This window comes from Pseudophryne corroboree, chromosome 5 (assembly GCF_028390025.1).
Source record: "Pseudophryne corroboree isolate aPseCor3 chromosome 5, aPseCor3.hap2, whole genome shotgun sequence".
Lineage (NCBI taxonomy): Eukaryota > Metazoa > Chordata > Amphibia > Anura > Myobatrachidae > Pseudophryne > Pseudophryne corroboree.
In genome coordinates, this window is record NC_086448.1 from 154667691 (window position 1) to 154680839 (window position 13149).

General features: G+C 43.1%; 1 protein-coding gene across 3 annotated transcripts in view; it reads left to right on the forward strand.

The window, feature by feature from the left end:
• GORASP1 (golgi reassembly stacking protein 1) overlaps positions 1 to 13149 on the forward strand; it is a 142316-nt gene that overhangs the window by 616 nt on the left and 128551 nt on the right. The gene's annotated exons all lie outside the window — the stretch shown is intronic.

A 13149-nucleotide genomic window follows, 5' to 3' on the forward strand; every position in this document is an offset into this window, starting at 1 on the left:
GGTCCCTGTGGCACAGCGGTAACATATTTGGTTCTGGCGGCACATAAGCCTGTCGGCATTCTGAGCATGTTGACATTTCACATGGCAAAACATCAGATGTCAACATAGTGAACATGTCAACACTCATTGGCTTAGAACAGCATGCGTACATTGGCATATAGATGTGGGTACCGCAAAATGAGCATAACTTTTGTTAACAAAAAAATTATTAAATGTATGTATATCTGCGTCTGTCGCCATTGTATGCCACATGCTTTTATTCCAATTCTTTTAAATATGTTTTGCTTGCAGAATACCCATTCACTTTTCAGCAGCAATAAAACTTTAAAAAGCCCTGTAATACAGCATGAACAACTGTCTGTCTTATGTACGGAATAACACAATTGGTATAATCCACGGGTTCTCAAACTCGGTCCTCAGGACCCCACACAGTGCATGTTTTGCAGGTCTCCTCACAGAATCACAAGAGAGATAATTATCTCCACCTGTGGACCTTTTAAAATGTGTCAGTGAGTAATGAGTACACCTGTGCACCTGCTGGGATACCTGCAAAACATGCACTGTGTGGGGTCCTGAGGACCGAGTTTGAGAACCACTGGTATAATCCACTGGCAAAGCATAATATATGCCTGAACTGGAAAGTAGGCACCCGTCACCGGAGCATTCCCAACCAGCCAATCACAAGCGGTATGCTAGTGTTGTAACAGCATACTCGGCACCAGCAAATAATAAGGAGATTACGTTTATACTCATAATGTCGCCTCAATTTCACAGTCTAGGATAGTAGTGACTAGATACAATGATTTTATTTTGCCATTAGTTATGTTATAATGTAAAGGGTTAGAATTAAAGTAATTATACCACGTTTATATTGTTATAGGTGATAATATCAAGTAAGGAAGTGTGTGTACTAAGAGCCTATATTAAATAGGCCTTGAAAGTATTGCTTGCGATACAAATTCGATCCCGATGCGCTCTCTGTGGGGTCGGTATCGTAAGGCTAGATAGACTGTGCAGGCAGGTTAATCTTGACCGGAGGTTCTCAAACTCGGTCCTCGGGGGCACACACAGTGCATGTTTTGCAGGTAACCCAGCAGGTGCACAGGTGTATTAATTACTCACTGACACATTTTAAAAGGTCCACAGGTGGAGCTAATTATTTCACTTGCGATTCTGTGAGGAGACCTGCAAAACATGCACTGTGTGTGCCCCCGAGGACCGAGTTTGAGAACCTCTGATCTTGACTGTCTAGTGTACTATCTAGTACAAAGTATAGTCACAATTGGCACTTTGTCAAAATCGTTCATAGACAATCTCAAGCACAGATAGTAAAAATCTGTGCTCTGGGGGAGTTCAAGGGAAATCGCATAGTCAAAATCGGGCATAGCAAGGATCCCACCTCCATGACATTCTGCTTGATGTACATCGGGCACGATTCAGCATGGGTTGTAGTTGTGCAAAAAAATCGCACAACTACAACACTTTTCTCTAACATGTGGGGTACGCCCAGCATAGGGCAAGTCCGCCCGCATGCCGGGTCCTACATTTGAAATCGAATAAGCGATGTAAGCATACGATGATATTGGGAATCCTAGTTGGGTGACATCAGGTGCATCACAAGGAAGGACTGTGTACAGATTACGGTCACCCACATCAAGAGGCCTCAATGCATTTATTTACAAGAAAAAGGACCGTTCCATCAACACTAATTATTAATGAGGTTTAGGAATTACCATTTCTTCATTTCTGCACATACATCCAGCTTTAACCCATTGATGGAACCTGGAGTTTTCCACTCAGAGATAAAAATGGTTAAAGAGAAAAAAATAGAATAGCTTGCCTCAAGGTAAGAGTACAGCAATGACACTGTAGATGTGTGTTGCGTGGTTATAAAATTAGTTAATACGTAACTATGTATGTTGCATGGATAACCACAATAATGTTGCCAGCTTTATGTCATTTACCTGGATATTTAGTATGTGCTTTTGAGAGTTGTCGGTGTATTAACTGAATGGGAGCTTTTCATAGCCGCCAATTGCCAGTGGTTTTGCACATATTATTGAATCCGTGAATCCTCTTTCTTAACTAGCACAACTTGTCGTACCCACTTCAGTCAGGCTTTTGTTCCCAACACTTCACAGAGATAGTACTGGCTAAAGTAGTGAGTGATCTGGTCACTGTAAAGTCTTATTCTTCTTGATTTCTCTGCTGCTTTTGACACTGTTGACCACTCTCTTCTCATACACTACAGTTACTAGGTTTTTTAGACACAGCCCTTGGTTCCTATCCCACCTATCTAATCACTCTTTCAGTGTCTGCTTCTCTGAATCCACCTCCTCTTCTCTACCTCTATCAGTTGGAGTACCACAAGGCTCAGTCTTAGGACCTCTGCTTTTCTCAATCTTTATCACATCTCTTGAGAAACTAATCAGCTCTTTTGGATTTTAGTATCATCTGTACGCAGATGATGCTCAAATCTACATATCCTCCCTGTATTTGACACCATCTGTATTGGTCCATGTCACCGGCAGTTAAAATACAGACACCAGCGTCCCGATTAGGGTCACAAGACCTGCGCTGGAATTCCCGACCGCTGGGATCCCAAACGAGCGTCTGTCAGGCTGCAGTACAGGTAAGCAGCAGAGGTGTGTGTAGTGGTGTTGGTGGTGGTGGTGGGGGGGGGGGAGTCAGGTTCAAGCACCCCTGGGGAGGGGGTTAGGTTAATACACCCCCAGGCAGGGTTAGGGTTAGGGGGTCATTGGGGGAAGGTAAGTATACTTGCCTTCCCCCTTTTGGGATTCCAAATAGCGGGATTTCGCGGTCGGTATTCTTACCGCTGTCGTCCTGCACGCTGGCATTTCAGTCCCAACCCGTTTGATCGTGGATGTCATCTCACCACCTCAAACTTTATATTTCCAAAACAGAGATAATTATACTTCTACCGGCCAATAGTAATTACCAATCTGATATCTCTATCACTGTTGAGAACTAGATAATCAGTCCTACCCTACAAGCTCGCTGCCTAGGTGTCATCCTTGACTCTGAACTGTCCTTTGTTCCCCACAATTAATCTGTCTCAAAATCATGTTACATGCATCTAAAAAACATATCCAGAATATGACCATACCTTACACAAGACACTGCAAAACTCTGGTCCTTGCTGTCATTATCTCCCGCATTGCTTATTGCAATAGTCGTCTTTCTAGTCTTACCAAAAAGAGACTCTCACCACTACTATCCATTCTGAATGCGGCTGCCAGTCTAATCTTCCTCGCTAGACGTTCATCGTCTGCAGATCCACTCTGTCAGTCCCTCCATTGGTTACCTGTATTCTACCGTATTCAAAAAAAAATACTTTAACTCACACACAAGTACAGAAATAAGTTCTATTCCCACAAGCGCTTCAGTCCTCTGCAGCAAATCTCCTAATTACAGAAGTTCACCTTTTTCTCACAGAAATTCATACACAGAAAAAAGTCAATCAGGAGACTACGCTGAGTAATGTTCGTTCACCAAAAAAAAAAAGGTCTAAACAGTCACAAAGAGATTATCCAAAAAAAAGGAGATATTATTCCCCCCCCCCAAAAAAAACAAAAAACAAAAACAAAGGTCTAAACAGTCACAAAGAGATTATCTAAACAAGATATTAGGGTTTCCAACCTCCCGTATGGTTATGTACTCACAAGAAGCGTTGGGAATAGAGAACGTATGTTCAATATTCCTACACAAGCGTAGTTGTCAATTGCCTTTGTCCAGCGTCCTTTTCAGCTTGTCGGCGTTTAATACAAATAGGTGTTGAATTGTCTATTCTACACTTCTCCCCAACTTCTCCGTAGTCTGTTATTCTCTCCACAGATACTTCCTCATATGAACAGCAAGAAAAGGAGAAAATACGTCGCACAACTAGTGCATTACCAAAAAACTTTTAATGTTTCACATTCATTAAAAATCATAAAAAACAGCATAATACGGCAGTACATTAAAAAATCCATAAAAAAAGAGGACCCGCTGGTGCAAGTATGCCTACCAGAGAGAGACGCTCTTATCAGGACGAGCATATAGCGCATAGGATGTTGTAATAGCCCGGGCATGCAGCTACACATCTTGCATATGGCGGTTCTCTTCACAGCAGCACATGCAACATCGGGTCCGTTCTCCTCTCACGTGCTGTCCAACGCCTTTCTACCCTTAGGGTCTTTGTCAAGGCACAGGTGAGAGGAACAGGGCAGGTCAATTTATTCACAGCATCTAACTTCCGATACAACGTACCTTTCAGTACCGTGTCCTCTCCTTTTTTACAAAGCATTCATTATTAAATTAAAAACCCAGTTTTGCATATCATAATAAAAATGATATAGTATTCAACAAGAGTAGCCAGAAATCTTCTTAGTGCAGAAATATAACATCATCTAGCTTCTATTAATGAACAACGTCTCCTATCTTTACAGCAAAAGAGTACCATATTAATCCCCATCAAAAAGTTATATTCTTTCCGCACAGTTGGGGATTTCCTATACATAAAAGCTTAATAAAGGTGCAGTATGACATTGTTTCACGGAGGGCTAATTGGTTCTAATATATTCATCATGATTTAAAGCGTCACACGCACTGTTACAAAACTATTGTCAGCATTACAAGAACCACTTTAATTCAAAGTCAGCATTTAAGCCACCTGGACCTAAAGTCTCTAATTCACCTTTAACCAAACTGCACCAATGTAAATCTCTTCGCTTATCTCAAAATATCTCCCAACCCAACCTCTTTGCTCTTCTCAAGATCTACGTCTCTCATCCACATTATTCGTTCCCATTCACGATTGCAGGACCTTCTTCAGGCTGCACCCGCTCTGTGGAATGCCCTATCACGATAATACCCTTTTCACACCAGCCTAGATTCCCGGGATTATTTCCATGTTGACCCGGGTCTAGTGCTGGTGTGAAAGGGTCCCGCGCCAAAATCCTGTCTAGGTATTTTAACCGTGCAAAGTAGCAGGGTTGTTCCCGGGATCATCCCGGGTTACTGCAGTGACATATCTCTCCTTCCCGGGTTGCCTCTGCTCATGCTGATTGGATATGCTGGGGAGCTTCCTGGTGATGTCATCTTTGTGGGCCCAAAAAGGCCATTTCTAATGACATTCTTATATAAATGCAGGGCCATCCCGAGATCAGTATAAAAGGTGCTGACCTGGGTCGAAAGGCTGGTGTAAACGGGGGCCAACCCGGGAATGCCCCGCATGATCCCGGGACCGTATTCCCGGGTAAGTCTTTGCATTTGTGGTGTGAAAGGGGTATTAGACTCTCCTCTAGTCTCCAAACCTTCAAGCGTTCCCTGAAAACTCACTTCTTCAGGCAAGCGTATCAAATTCCACAACCTCACATAACCTTCATAAGCTTTCCTGTTCAATTACATCTGTACAGTCCACACATATCCTCACATATTCTCTTTCTTCGCTTTTCTTCCTCCTGACCCCTATTCATCATTGCTGTGTGGCCATATCATGCAGCCCACCAAGAACCTTTGCAATCTGGCGGACAATCATGCAATAGATAGCACCTATCCTTGTGTATCAATGCCTATTTCCCTATAGATTGTAATCTTGCGAGCAGGGCCTTCCTACCTCTATGAATTTTTGTTATATCATGTTTCCAGCTGTAAAGCGCAACGGAATTTGCTACGCTATGTAAGAAACAGTTAATAAATAAAATAGGAAATTGATGAGACTATTATCGCCACCATGTTTGCTTACAGATACGCTGCTGTTATTATAATTTTATATACACATATCAACCATATTAGGGATTATTAATACAGGTTGAGTATCCCATATCCAAATATTCCGAAATACGGAATATTCCGAAATACGGACTTATTTGAGTGAGAGTGGGATAGTGAAACCTTTATTTTTTGATGGCTCAATGTACACAAACTTTGTTTAATACACAAAGTTATTAAAAATATTGTATTAAATGACCTTCAGACTATGTGTATAAGCTGTATATGAAACTTAAATGAATTGTGTGAATGTAGACACACTTTGTTTAATGCACAAAGTTATAAAAAATATTGGCTAAAATGACCTTCAGGCTGTGTGTGTAAGGTGTATATGTAACATAACTGCATTCTGTGCTTAGATTTAGGTCCCATCACCATGATATCTCATTATGGTATGCAATTATTCCAAAATACGGAAAAATCCCATATCCAAAATACCTCTGGTCCCAAGCATTTTGGATAAGGGATACTCAACCTGTACTACCTATTGTGCTTCCTATGTTCTGTGTACTGTTCCACCATTTGCCTCTGATATCACAACTCAGAAAAGCCTTTTTGTTCCTTTGGTTTATTTGGATTTATGGGAACACTCTTCAAGGGTGCGTCACGTTTGGATGTCTCTTATGTACTGTATGGTTTGGTTTTTCCCTTCAAATAATGAATAATCAGTAATGTAAGAATTAGCATATCTGGTGCTGTTATGCCCTGGATGGATAAGACACAAGTGTCCTTGAACTGCTGACTTGTTTTGGCTATGGTGCAGTGTGCACATTACTGAAATTACTTGAGGATCGACAGCTACTGAATTTAGCAGCATACATTTTTTTTTGACAGCGGATATTGAGAAATACTGTAAAGCTGAAGTCAATAAGCTCCTTCTCCTTACTATTAAGTAAGATTACTGTTAAAACTACAATGATGGAAAATGAGATATGATTGTATTTATTATTTGGGTGTTGGAGCACAATATCGGAATGTTTTTGTTGTGCTGTTCATACCTCTGAACAAATGAATTTGGAGTACAATAAAGCAGTGCAGTCATGTGTTGGTTTCGGTACGGTTTTGTCCTTCAGATGTAAGTAGCGGCATTATTGCTGCATGCCTGAGTACAAGTCTACTGTAATAAAGCTCACAGATTAATGCTCTCAGCGCAGTGAATTATTCAAAGTGTGCAGCATTTCCAATATACTCTGCCGGATTTAATGAAACTGACCTATATATACGTATATCTAGGAACAAACCAAGACCCACTGCTGCTAAAAGGACTAAACAAAAACACACCAAAACAGGCATTTACTAGAGTTTCATCATAATAATAGTAGTAATAATAATTTTATATTATTAAAAACCTTAATGACAATCCCCCCCCCCCCACACACACACACACACACGCACGCACACACACACACACACACACACACACACACACACACACACACACACACACACACACACACACACACACACAGTTGTAGATGGCAACAGCCTCTACAGATGCTGACTCCTCTATTTATCCTGGGTTTTGTCTGCTTTCATCCTCTAATATACAGTAGAAAAGATGAGGCATAGAGGGTAACTTACAAGCACTGCACTTAGATAAATGTGCGCTAAATCAGGCAACCTGATAAACTTCAGGGGCCACTTACTGTATGGTTGCCTTAACCTTCAAACGGCCGCACATTACTTTTAGTCTTTACTTTTAGTAATAAGTTAAATGAACCCATTTACTCAATGAGAGTGATACCTAGCTGTAATAATATAACAAAAGGCCTTTAAATATCTTTAAAAGGGGTTGCAGTTATGTGACCGGGTCACAACACCTCCCCCTACATCCCGCCCCCTCACTGTCCCTACGGTCGGCATGCCGACCAACAGGGACTATTCCCATAGAGTGAGAATAGAAACCCCCCACCGGCATTCTGCGGCCGGAATCCCTGCCGCCGGTAACGTGTTACACACCCCTTTAAAAGCTATAACAAAAGAGTAGGGTGGAGTTGGGGGGTGCAACTGAGGACTTTGATCCCCATATTCAGCCCTGGGGCCGACTGTTGCTAATCACTGTACTAAATCATACCAACTAACCAGCAATTAGCTTATTTTTCAGTCTAGAAAACGTTAACAATGCAGAGACCGCTTATTATTTACTGTTTTTTAGTGCAAATTTGCACCTAAATGCAGTTTTATACCTTTTTCACATAGAGATTTTGACCTGGTTAATTGCCGGGGCAAATCGACTCAACCCAGGTCCTTTATCTATGGGGTCAAAAATGCCGTGGGGTTCAACCCTGCTCTCAACCAGGGTCGAGGTCCCGGGACTTTGGACTCGTGTTGACCATTTCACACAGAGAAGAGACCTGGGTTAAGTCGGCTTGCGTTAGCAAATTCCTGGGTCCTAATGCTTGCCTTGGGAATTTCATATCTTGTGTGAAAGGACCGTGATCCAACCCGTGTCCCAAAAGCTGGGTCGAAGCCCCGGCTTCTGTCCGAAAGTGGTATTAATAAATAATCCTCAGATTATTGTGTTACATTGTTCTTCCTGTGCGTAAATGTTCCTCGTTATGTTTTGCTTCTTTAATATGTCCCGGCACCCATGGATGATAGCTGGTTCAGTCTTTTGGTATTCCATGCAGATCAAATATTACATGCTGGCGAGTTGGAAACCTACCGCTGCTGTAAATGCTCAGTCTTGGTTTCAGGGACATGCTTTAATAACTGGTGGTTTAATGAATTTCCATTAAGGAAAAACTAGCAATTTCTGGTATGTTTAAGGTGAAATACGTGACTTGTGTGCTTTGCGGACGGAAACTGTGAGCTGGAGCTTGGCTAGTCTGCTGTCAGGTTACAGTATATTGGGTGTGTCGTGTCTTCCTTGCTGCAGCGGCTCTTGTCAGACAAGTAAATTGTGTTTCCTCCCATATAAATGAGTCTGTGAAAGGTTGGGCAGGGTGTGATCAGTGCAATGCTGCATTCCAATAAATCATATTAGAACTAATCTGCACAGCTCCTGCAACTTTTTGTAATATATTGTCAAAATAAAAAATGAACTAATATGTAAATGTTTGAACCACCAGCCTCCTTTTTAATATGGATATATGCTTTAGGTTATTTGGTCTGTATTTGTGTTAGAATTCTACTTTATGAGAATTGCATGGATTTATACAGTAATAAAAATCCCCACATAGTTGTGTTTTTTTGTCTCCTTTCTTTAAATACACATTGTCTGATTGCCAGCCACAGCCAGTGCCAGATTCAATTAGCTGCACGGTTTGGTTTAAACCTGAGACACAATACACATTGTCTGGCTGCCAGACACAGTAGTCTGCTACACAGATAGACTCACAGCTTTCAGCATGTGACATTATGGTAGAGGGGTGAAAAGTAGGTGGAAACAGAGCTCAGAGCAATATTCCAATGCCTCTCTGCTCACTAAATCATGTGATTGAGATGTCATGGTAGTCAAATAACACTGTGGAAAATATTTAAGATTTGTCCAGAGCAGTGTTCTTGGACTGCACCGTTGGCATTACTACATCACAACACTGAATTTCAGTTTTCCAATCATAGTCCGTCTGTATGGAGTTGGTATGTTCTCCCAGTATTTGCGTAGGTTTACTCCAGGTACTCTAGTTTTCTTCCACACTATAGGTTACAGGAAGCACAAAGAACATCTAGCGCACTTAAAGATAACATGCATCAATTGATTAAACAATGTGATAAAAAAGAATTCACCCTTGATTTAGGCTTGAGGGTGTCAACTTGATGTATTCCAACCTCCAATAAAACAAATCTAAAAATGTGTTTCTCTTGCCCCAAAAGATTGTCACAATGCGTGGGTTTTTAGAGAAACACATAAAGATAAATATATATAGTGTAGTAGTTTTATTACACCATTAATTCCAAATTCCAAATACACACTTACAAACGTAAGGGGATAGTCAGCATACATAAAAGTATCCAAATGGGCAAACTGCTCACAGATAGTGGGTTCTTCCTACTTCTTAGCTGTTAATCCAACACCACCTAAAAGAATATAAACCTCTAATCCCTGGGCACTTTGCAGTGTATCCAAGTTTGAGAGGGATAGAGAGATAATAATGCAGCAGTTTTTTAAACACACAGCAAAGTTTAATACCAATTGCCTCATGCCTTGAACATCTCAGCTTTGCTTGCATACTGCCATCAGGCTAACTCCCGCTTGCCTGCACCTCTTGTCATCTGTCTGTCGCCCCTCCCCACTAAATTGTTAGCTCTTCAGAGCACGGCCCTCTTTGCTCTTGTTATCTAAGCACTCGTCTCAACACATATCACTCGCAGCTTTCCCCTACTCAAAGACCATCTTTACTCTGCAAGTAAAGGCTCATCTCTATCTATGGCCACCAGCCTCTAGTAGTACGATGATCAATCCCTCAATACTTACATCTTAGCTATATTAGGTCTTGAGAATGTGTGGTGCTCTGTTACCTGTACACTATTTTTGTTATTTATTTACTGTAATGCTATGTTTCTCTAACGTCCTAAGTGGATACTGGGGACTCCGTCAGGACCATGGGGTTTAGCGGCTCCGCAGGAGACAGGGCACAATAATAAAAGCTTTAGGATCAGGTGGTGTGCACTGGCTCCTCCCCCCATGACCCTCCTCCAAGCCTCAGTAAGATCTTTGTGCCCGGCCGAGAAGGGTGCAATCTAGGTGGCTCTCCTGAGCTGCTTAGAATAAAAGTTTAAGTTAGGTTTTTTATTTTCAGTGAGTCCTGCTGGCAACAGGCTCACTGCTACGAGGGACTTAGGGGAGAGAAGTAAACTCACCTGCGTGCAGGATGGATTTGCTTCTTAGGCTACTGGACACCATTAGCTCCAGAGGGAGTCGGAACACAGGTCTCACCCTGGGGTTCGTCCCGGAGCCGTGCCGCCGACCCCCCTTGCAGATGCCGAAGTTGAAGAGGTCCAGAGGTCCAGAAACAGGCGGCAGAAGACTTTCAGTCTTCATAAGGTAGCGCACAGCACTGCAGCTGTGCGCCATTGTTGTCAGCACACTTCATACCAGCGGTCACTGAGGGTGCAGGGCGCTGGGGGTGGCGCCCTGGGCAGCAATGTATTATACCTTTTTTTATGGCTAAAATACATCACATATAGCCCTTGAGGCTATATGGATGTATTTAACCCCTGCCAGATCTCACAAACTCCGGGAGAAGAGCCCGCCGTTTTAGGGGGCGGGGCCTATTCTCCTCAGCACACGGCGCCATTTTCCTGCTCAGCTCTGCTGTGAGGAAGGCTCCCAGGCTCTCCCCTGCACTGCACTACAGAAACAGGGTTAAAACAGAGAGGGGGGGCACTTATTTGGCGATATGATTACATATGTGAAAATGCTATAAGGGAAAACACTTGTATAAGGGGTTGTCCCTGTATAATTATAGCGTTTTTGGTGTGTGCTGGCAAACTCTCCCTCTGTCTCCCCAAAGGGCTAGTGGGGTCCTGTCCTCTATCAGAGCATTCCCTGTGTGTGTGCTGTGTGTCGGTACGTGTGTGTCGACATGTAGGAGGACGATGTTGGTGAGGAGGCGGAGCAAATTGCCTGTATTGGTGATGTCACTCTCTAGGGAGTCGACACCGGAATGGATGGCTTATTTAGGAATTACGTGATAATGTCAACACGATGCAAAGGTCGGTTGACGACATGAGACGGCCGGCAAACAAATTAGTACCTGTCCAGGCGTCTCAGACACCGTCAGGGGCTTGTAAAAACGCCCATTTTCCTCAGTTGGTCGACACAGACACAGACACGGACACTGACTTCAGTGTCGACGGTGAAGAAACAAACGTATTTTCCTTTAGGGCCACACGTTACATGTTAAGGGCAATGAAGGAGGTGTTACATATTTCTGATACTACAAGTACCACAAATAAGGGTATTATGTAGGGTGGGAATAATCTACTTGTAGTTTTTCCTGAATCAGATAAATTAAAGTGTGTGATGATACGTGGGTTTCCTCCGATAGAAAATTATTGGAGGTATACCCTTTCCCGCCAGAAGTGAGGGCGAGTTGGGAAACACACCTTAGGGTGGATAAGGCGCTCACACGCTTATAAAAACAAGTGGCGTTACCGTCTCCAGATACGGCCGCCCTCAAAGAGCCAGCTGATAGGAAGCTGAAAAATATCCTAAAAAGTATATACACACATACTGGTGTTATACTACGACCAGCAATCGCCTCAGCCTGGATGTGCAGCGCTGGGGGGGCTTGGTCGGATTTCCTGACTGAAAATATTGATACCCTTGACAGGAACAATATTTTATTGACTATAGAGCATTTTAAGGATGCATTTCTATATATGCGAGATGCGCAGAGGGATATTTGCATTCTGGCATCAAGAGTAGATGTGATGTCCATATCTGCCAGACGATGTTTATAGACACGACAGTGGTCAGGTGATGCAGATTCCAGACGGCACATGGAAGTATTGCCGTATAAAGGGGCGGTCCATCGGACCTGGTGGCCATGGCAACAGCTGGAAAATCCACTTTTGTTACCCCAAGTCACATCTCAGCAGAAAAGGACACAGTCTTTTCAGTCTCAGTCCTTTCGTACCCATAAAGGCAGGAGGGCAAAAGGCCAGTCATATCTGCCCAGGGTTAGAGGAAAGGGAAGAAGACTGCAGCAGGCAGCCCATTCCCAGGAACAGAAGTCCTCCACAGCTTCTGCCAAGTCCGCAGCATGACGCTGGGGCCATACAAGCGGACTCAGGTGCGGTGGGGGGTCATCTCAAGAGTTTCAGCACGCAGTGGGCTCACTCGCAAGTGGACTCCTGGATCCTACACGTAGTATCCCAGGTGTACATTGGAAATTCGAGACGTCTTCCCCTCACAAGTTCCTGAAGTCTGCTTTACCAACGTCTCCCTCCGACAGGGAGGCAGTATTGGAAAAAAATTCACAGGCTGTATTCCCAGCAGGTGATAATCAAAGTACCCCTCCTACAACAAGGGAAGGGGTATTATTCCACACTATATTGTGGTACTGAAGCCAAACGGCTCGGTGAGATCTAAAAGATTTGAACAATTACATACAAGGGTTCAAATCAAGATGGAGTCACTCAGAGCAGTGATAGCGAACCAGGACGATATGGTGTCACTGGATATCAGGGACGCTTACCTACATGTCCAAATTTTGCCCTTCTCACCAAGGGTATCTCAGGTTCGTGGTACAGAACTGTCACTATCAGTTCAGACGCTGCCGTTTGGATTGTCCACGGCACCCCGGGTCTTTACCATGGTAATGGCCGAAATGATGATTCTTCCTAAAAGAAATATGGACGCTTTCCTGATAAGGGCAAGGTCCAGAGAACAGTTGGCGGTCGGAGTAGCACTATCTCAAGTAGTTCTAC